Source organism: Fukomys damarensis, unplaced genomic scaffold (assembly GCF_012274545.1).
Source record: "Fukomys damarensis isolate Sample0158 unplaced genomic scaffold, DMR_v1.0_HiC HiC_scaffold_29, whole genome shotgun sequence".
NCBI classification, from domain to species: domain Eukaryota; kingdom Metazoa; phylum Chordata; class Mammalia; order Rodentia; family Bathyergidae; genus Fukomys; species Fukomys damarensis.
Window position 1 is genome coordinate 14846852 of NW_022900941.1, and position 7789 is coordinate 14854640.

At 38.3% G+C, this 7789-nt stretch overlaps 1 long non-coding RNA gene across 2 annotated transcripts; it reads right to left on the bottom strand.

The window, feature by feature from the left end:
* Window positions 1-478: 478 nt before the first annotated feature.
* Window positions 479-7763, bottom strand: LOC104849679. 2 transcript variants are annotated; one of them, XR_776827.2, is made up of 3 exons: window positions 7720-7763; window positions 5765-5885; window positions 479-1211 (listed from the first exon to the last, which is right to left on the bottom strand). It is a non-coding gene; the product is annotated as an uncharacterized LOC104849679 (long non-coding RNA). The 2 variants fall into 2 exon arrangements; XR_004514728.1 differs by having other exon boundaries at window positions 5765-5880; window positions 7720-7755.
* Between the last annotated feature and the right edge of the window lie 26 nt (window positions 7764-7789).

Genomic DNA, 7789 nt, shown 5'->3' on the forward strand with positions numbered 1-7789 from the left:
CTGGAGTGGTCGTGGTAATGAAACAAATGTTTTACTTAGAAAGTATCTCCCTTCCAGAATGGGATCCTCCTTGCCTCCATCAAGCCCTCAGATAACAGCAATACTCTGACAGCAACATTTTGAAGAAATCCTGAGCCAGAATTGCCATGCTAAGCACTAAATTCCTAGCCTACCTCAATTTTGGTTTTTTATTTGTTTTTGTTTTTTTATTTTTTGAGTCAGGGTATTAGTCTGTGATCCAGCTGGGCCTTTAACTATGTAGCCCAGGCCAGCCTTGAACTCACAGTGATCCTCTTGCCTCAGCCTCCCAAGTGCTAGGATTGCTGGTATGTGCCACCATGCCCAGCTTCAATTTTTTTTTTTCTTTTTTGAGACAGGGTCTCACTATGTAGTTGAGACTGACATGGAACTCACTATGTAGCCCAGGCTGGTCTCGAACTCACAGCGATCCTCCTGCCTCAGCCTCCTGAGTGCTGGGATTACAGGCGTGAGCCACCACACCCAACTCAGCTTCAATTCTGAAATAGTATTTTAAAATGCTAAGTTTCTGAGAAATTTATTATACCAGACTATGTGAAGTGTATGTTTCTTGAATGAACTAGACTTTGTAGGGTACAAACAGAAAATAGTTATTTTTCTCAATTATTTCCTCTGTAAACTCACTGTAGTTGTCTTTTACTGTCTCAGAATGAAAGAGTAGGAATTTAGCTGGCTTTATTGGATTATTTTAGACACTAGAAGTTCCTTTTAGTCTAATGATCTTATAAATCCTAAAAATTATTCAATTTAAGTTTCACTTCTTCCAGCTTAGGCCTATTGTGGGCCTAAAAATTTACAGTTGAAAGAGAAACTTGGCTGGCATTTTTTCTCTCATCTTACTTGTTCTGTTCCCTTTTTTTCCACACGCACTAGGCTATGTCTGATGCCTGTATGGGTAAGGGACAGGGTAGAAGAAGGAGGCTGATTAAGGAGGAAAGGTCTTGTATGAATGGTCTGACTGTTGTTGCCTGGCATTAGTTCCTTCTTAGAATGCTACAGTGTTATGTTGGAATTTGTCTGTTCTGACTCAAGAGAGCTGGTAGGTAGATTATCAGGAACTTTTCAAGGTGGTTGTTACATCCAGCCCTCATTAAAAATTAGGGCCAGGGGTTTAGCTCAATAGTTCCGCTGCCTGCCTCGCAAGTGCAAAGTCCCAAATTCAATCCTTGGTACTGTAAAACAAAACAAAACAAAAGGTAAATTGTATATAAACTTATAATTAAACGTTAAACATAGTAAGCTCTCATTACTTTCTAATTATTTAACTATTATACAATTTACTAGTATCTTGGTTCTCGAGTTTACTTTATTGAATCTGCATGATCAAAATATTCTATAATAGTGTCCTACTGTACACTGTTTTACAACTACATGTTCACTGATGTCATGTTGGCAGTCTGAAGTTGCTGATGGTGGGAGTCAGAAATCATGGACCGAGACCATGGAAACCAGACACTAACAAAACCCTAACGAATCTCGGCTTTTCTCTTGGAGATGAATTATGCGGGTGTTAGACTTTTTACCAGGACACCAGATGTAAATCTGGGTTCTCATGGAATGCTATTTTTGTGAAATACGATATATTCCAAATGCAGGCCTTTGCTTTCATGATGAATCTTGTCTTATTTACCTGGCCAATTATAAATTCTTCAAGTAGTTGTGTTTGACATAGACATAGCTTGGACATGTGTGTAGTACTGATAGGAAAACTGGGCCGGAACACTCCTACATTGATAAGGTAAGACAATACCTTATCTTAGACCATGACTGTCTTTATTTATATGATTGTTAATTATTGTTTTTTTCTGTTTTGCCAGCCTCTGCTCAAGGCAGGAGACAACAGGAAAACTGATATATAACAACCTGTCATGTGTCATGGCAATAGTCTATTTATTTATTCAAATTTTCTCCAGGCTTTACATGGGCCACATGGTCTGGGGTCAGGTTCCAGGAACTAGCTGCTGAGGCTGGGTGGTTCCCTGAGTGACTAGAAGCAGATAAGAGCTCGGGTGTTGATGCAAAAAAGAGCGCCAAAGTCGTACTATGTGAGTACTATCTGGTGTCTGGATCAGAGCACAGAGGATTAAGTGAGCCAGGTAGAAGCTGAGGGGTCAAGAGAATGCTGGAAAGTGAGCACAGCTATCATTATCAGTGCTTCTCATTGGCAGTGCTACTAGTCTACTAGGGAGCTGGGTCAACTGGTTGAAGATACAAGACGGGCATAGACAGTGCTATTTTGAATTGCTCAGAAGCCAGTGAGATGGGTCTTTTAGTTTTTTATTCAATTCCTGGCAAATTATGCCTTCTGTAGTAAGATATGAAAGGAAGTGACATTCAAGTGAGACTATTTTCGAAACACGCATTGATTTGGCATCCATCAAAGCACAGAGTGCTACGGAGAGACAAAAACTTTTTTTTTATTGAGGTTTTTGGTACTTTTTAAGTATACAGTACAGTTACATTCATCATTGGGATCTTGAACCCTGACACGACAGATCTTGGTTGTCAATTTTCCCCATACCCCTGTCCTCCCTTCACCTCCTCTACCTCCCCTATTTACAGAGACTTTATTTCCATTTTTTCCTTTTCTCATATTTTTTCTTGTCCTTTATTTCCTTTCCCTTATGCTTCCCACTTCTCCTACACCTTTAGTCCTTTTCTTCCTATTTCACATTTAAAAAAATGCATTTAGATTCAGTATTTTCCAGCTTAGCAAATATCTGCCCTAATTAGATTATCAGTTTTGTTTATAACATGATATCCTTGAGGGCAGACTCCATGGGTCCTACAATATTACAACACTGCAACAAACAGCTACTCAATACTGTTTACCAAGTGTTTCTCTCCAGCTGAGGGTGTAGCTCAGTGGTACAGTACTTGCCTAAAGGTATTTTTATTTTATCTAAAAGGCCATAGGTTCTCAACACACATGACACACACATACATGTGAATTAGAGGTGCACATTCTTTTACCTAGTTTCCATAGCATGATTCAATCTTCACAGAACTCACCTGACCTGTTTGATTTTTCTGTTGCTTCATCACATATACCCTGTGCTTTGCCAAACCAGTTTTAGAACTTGTCTTTGGATACACCTTTTTCTCATGGACACACATTTTTATCCAGGAAAAAACTCTTTTCTTCCCTTACAAAATATGCCCATCTTTAAAATCACACTCAGATTCTACATCTTTTCTGAAGTCTTCTCAACCTATATCTACAGGAAGAGATCATGTTTTAGAACTCTGGTTAATGCCCTCAAAACAAAACATGGAATAAAGGTATAGGGAAAGTGGGAAGGGTAGGGGAAAGGTAATAAGGGAAAAGAAAAAAATATGAGAAAATGAAAAAATGGAAATAAAGTATTTGTAAATGGGGAGGGGAGGGGGTGCAGGGAGGGCAGGGACAAGGGGAAAAATGAGAAGCAAGACCTGTCATGTAAAGGTACAAGATCCCAATGATGAATGTAACTGTACTGTATACCTAAAATGTACCAATAAACTCAATTTAAAAAAACATGGGAATGAATGGGTATCAAATTTGAACTGTTAAAAAGGTGCTTATACCCATGATGTAGGAAACTTTCATTCAAATCCTGGCTGCTATCTCGCTTGTCCAATTTGTCCATAACCTCCATGAAGGTTTGATTGCATAAAATAACCCTGAATACCTTAGATATTTCAGAACTTCCCAAGTTTATGAATTCTACTGGAGCATATGATTTACCCCATAAAATGCACTAAAGTTCAAATTCCAAAGAAGTCTTTTTTATACATTACATATTTTGTTTAAAATTTGTGAATCTCAATCCATTTAATTACCTTACAAGCACATGAAATCAACAAATGCTTATCAAGCCAAGCATGTGTCTAGCATTCTGGTATGTACTGCAGAGAAAAGGACGCTAGAGAGTAGAATCTTGTGGGAGACTGAACTTACAATGGCCAGAGCACATATAAAAAATAGAACTTCGCTGCACAATCTCTGTAGCGACCAGTTTAGAAAGGCAACCACAATCTCTGTAGCAATTAACACAAAATGTCCTAAGCTTGATTGATGACTGCCAGTTTCCTTAATTTGGTTCCATTTCTCACTTAGGATCAACTGGGAAAAGGCAAATTTATGCCAACAACTTCCAATCTGGGTGGAAGGGAATCATTGCACTATCCTGTTTGCTTTTAAGTCATCATCAAATACAGGTGATAGCAGCTGTCTGCTTTGCTACAGCAAGCTGTCCTCTGGTATCCCTGGGAGATTGGTTCCAGGATCCCAGATGCCAAAATCTGAGGATGTTCAAGTCCCATATATAAAATCTGCATATCACCTATGCATCTACTCCTATATACTTTAAACCATCTCTAGATTATTTATGATACCTAATACAAAGTAAATAGTTTCTACATGGTAGTGTTTAGGGAATAATGAGACCAAAATAAACTTTGTATGTTCAGTACAGATACATCTTTTTTCTTGAATCTTCTCTATCTGTAGTTGGTTGGACACATGAATATGAAACCCATGGATACAGAGACTGACATTAAATATTCTTTGCTTGTTCTCATTTATTTTCATACTTGGAATTTACAGTATTATTATTGGTGGTTTCAACTATCAAATTAAAGACTTTGAATATGGATGACATAATTACAGTTTCACCAACATTTGAAGTTGTAGTCTCTCAGACTGGTATACTTGACTTTGCTGCTGTATTCATATTGTGGCATATGTTCTTTTCTGGGAAAATTAACACTATGTAGACAGCATTTTAGGGTGTTACTCTGAAGGTGTGAGACAATACCTGAGGAATCATAAAAAACTACAGTGGAGAGACTTCTAAAGGACGAAGAGCGACTCATTTGTAGAATGAAAAGTAAATAAAAATAAAATATAAAATCTACAAAAGAAGGAAAATTGCTACACCTACCAACAGCAATGGAGATTTGGGAAAAGTATGAGGTGTAATTAAAAGGTCAAGAGACAGAAGAATGTTCAAGTTCACTCAACAAATACTGCTTGCCAAATGTGAATGTAATATACACTGCTGTAGATGCCACATATATGGCACTATTCACACGTTTTTCCAGTTTTTTATTGGAACATTTGCATACATAATGATTACATTTCTCATAGGGAGTTGGTACATGTATATATTGCATCTTAATTCTTTTATTCCCTTTCCCCCATTCCTCCTTCAACCCCCCATTTCTTTGTACCCTTCTCATTTGCAAAAGATCTATCTCCGTACTTCCAACTATCGTTTTTTTTGGTACCAGGGATCGAACTAGGGTCCTTGTGCTTGCAAAGCAGGTGGCAGAACCACTGAGCTAAATCCCGGTATATTTTGCTCTTTATATCTATTTTGGGTTTTTCATATAAGAGAATCCATGCGCATTTAAGCTTGTGTGTCCAATTTATTTAATGTAACATTATGGTATCAAGGTGCATACATTTTCCTAAAAATACTCGTTTATCCTTCTTTATGACACAGTAGTCCTCTATAGTGTATAAACCCATTTTCTTTATCCATTTATCTGTTGATGGGCATATAGACTGCCTGCAAGATTTATCTATTAAGAATTTTCAAGCCATGCACACAAATACACACACAAATATACACACAGGTGGTGAGATTTGATAGGAGGGGAAATATAAACATACATATTTCTAAGACTTATCAACATAGAGGTAAAATCAGGTAAGTGACACATTCATGTAGTCAGTTACCTGGGAGGCCAAGGCAGCAGAATCACTTGAGTCTAGAAGTTCAAAACCAACCCTGGAAACATTTTCAGGGGGTGGAGCACTTGCCTACCACGGTCATAGGCCCTGAGATTGAGGCCCTGATCTCAAAGACAAAAAAGAAAAAAAAAATTGAGGTTAACAGGTCAGGAAACAATTTCCTAAGAAACTTTCAAGTATAAAGATTTAACCTTGAGCAAAGTAAACACACTGGGGCAGGGAGTAAAGAATGCCTGAGACGTTCAGGAAGGTGCCACAGCACAGAAACCACGCCAAGAAAAAATAACCAAGGGTGGGGAGGGGTGTCAATGGGTAGTTTAAACTAGTTTTTGAGACTACTTAAAATTAATTTGCGTAGAATTACTTTATCCAGTGCAGGAATATTAGTGCTGTTCTTTAAAAGGTATAGTTACAAAGTACTATTATTTGTATTATTTTAATGAGGAAGCATTTATTGATGGAGAAACTAAAGTCACAATCGAGGGTTGATAATCTCCAAGATTACATAACAAATTGTGGTCAGATTAAGAATTAGAATCCAGCTTTTCTGTTCTTACATTCTGAGAGATATTCATAACGCTATAATTTTTTCAGACTATACATCATATAGGTAGCATAAAAAAACCTTTACACATATTACCAGCCTGACATCCTAAAGAATGTTAATAAAATAATAAACTGCAGTAAGTCCCTGATTTAGGAACATTCAAATTGTGAACTTTCAGATACAAACAGACCTTGCATTATGAACATTCCTAGATGTGAGCAAAGCATGGATGTAGTTCATGTGTCTGCCAGACTGTCACAGCTGTGCAGCTGAACAGTACAGTACTTAATCAGAGCCAAGGGTGTCCAGAGGCAAGAAGTAAAGTGGTGATGATGTGGCGGGGACTGCTAGGAAACGCTAAGAAACACACATTGTATATTTGTGTCTAAGGTGTGTTAAGACTCAGGTTGTCAGACTATGAACATTCTCCCAGAACGGAACTCCTTCTGGTAAGGAACTCCTTTCTTCAGTTAAGTCAGAAACTTACCTAGTGCTGGAGTAATTGGTTAATATCTACAATGAAACTTCCCTTAAGAAGTAATTACTCTGCGCAATAGGTTTCTCAGTAATTTATTAGAGGTGCTCAATGCCAAAAGATTTTTAGAAACTGATCATTCCAAGATAAACATTTTCATTGGTATGATTAGTCACTGGAGTATGTTTTTCAGTGAAACAAAAGAAGACACTACATCATGACAAGGGTAAGTAAAATTTATCTCATTGTATCAACAGCTTAAGATGTAAAAACATGCAATTGTTGCAGACAAGTCCAGTTAAATTACAGTATCCTTAAGTCTTACTTTTGTTTTCTAAATAATATAAATCAGGATGCTGACCAAGTCTTTTCTGAGGTAAAGGTATTTAAGGGGGGAAAACCCTGTACTTACTAATAAAGCTAACGTTTGAATGGGGTTCTTACCGTATACTATGAGTTTATCCAAACCCTTTACATCTGTAAACTCACGTGATCCTGGCTTAAACTAAAAAACCAGATAGATCAAGTACCATCAAGTCCCATTTTTCAGATCAGAAAATCGAGAGGCAGGGAGATGTGTAACTTGTCCTAAGACACAGCAAATAACTCGAAAAGCTTAGATTCCTTCTACATACAGACGCTTCTGGGAATTAAAAGTATTCTTAAGCCACTCTGCTTTTGTCTTCTTGAGAAAGGGATATTCTAAGTTCGTGATGAACTTTGTAAGAAGTGGAACTAGGAGCTTTCACTCAACGGTGGAGCGTCTGGACCCTCCGCTACCTTCCCTGCCTCTCTTTCTTCCTCAGTCACCCACGCCCGATTTTTCTTTCCTCCCACCTCCTGCTTTCTTGAGGACCTCCAAGTCTCCCAGCTCAAAGTCCAGGCCCCGTATACAATCCACACAACGATTCTACCAACCTAGAGCCGCACCCCCGCGCTGGCGGTCGTCGCGCCCACATGACGTAACACGCGCGCCGCCGCCGGCCTT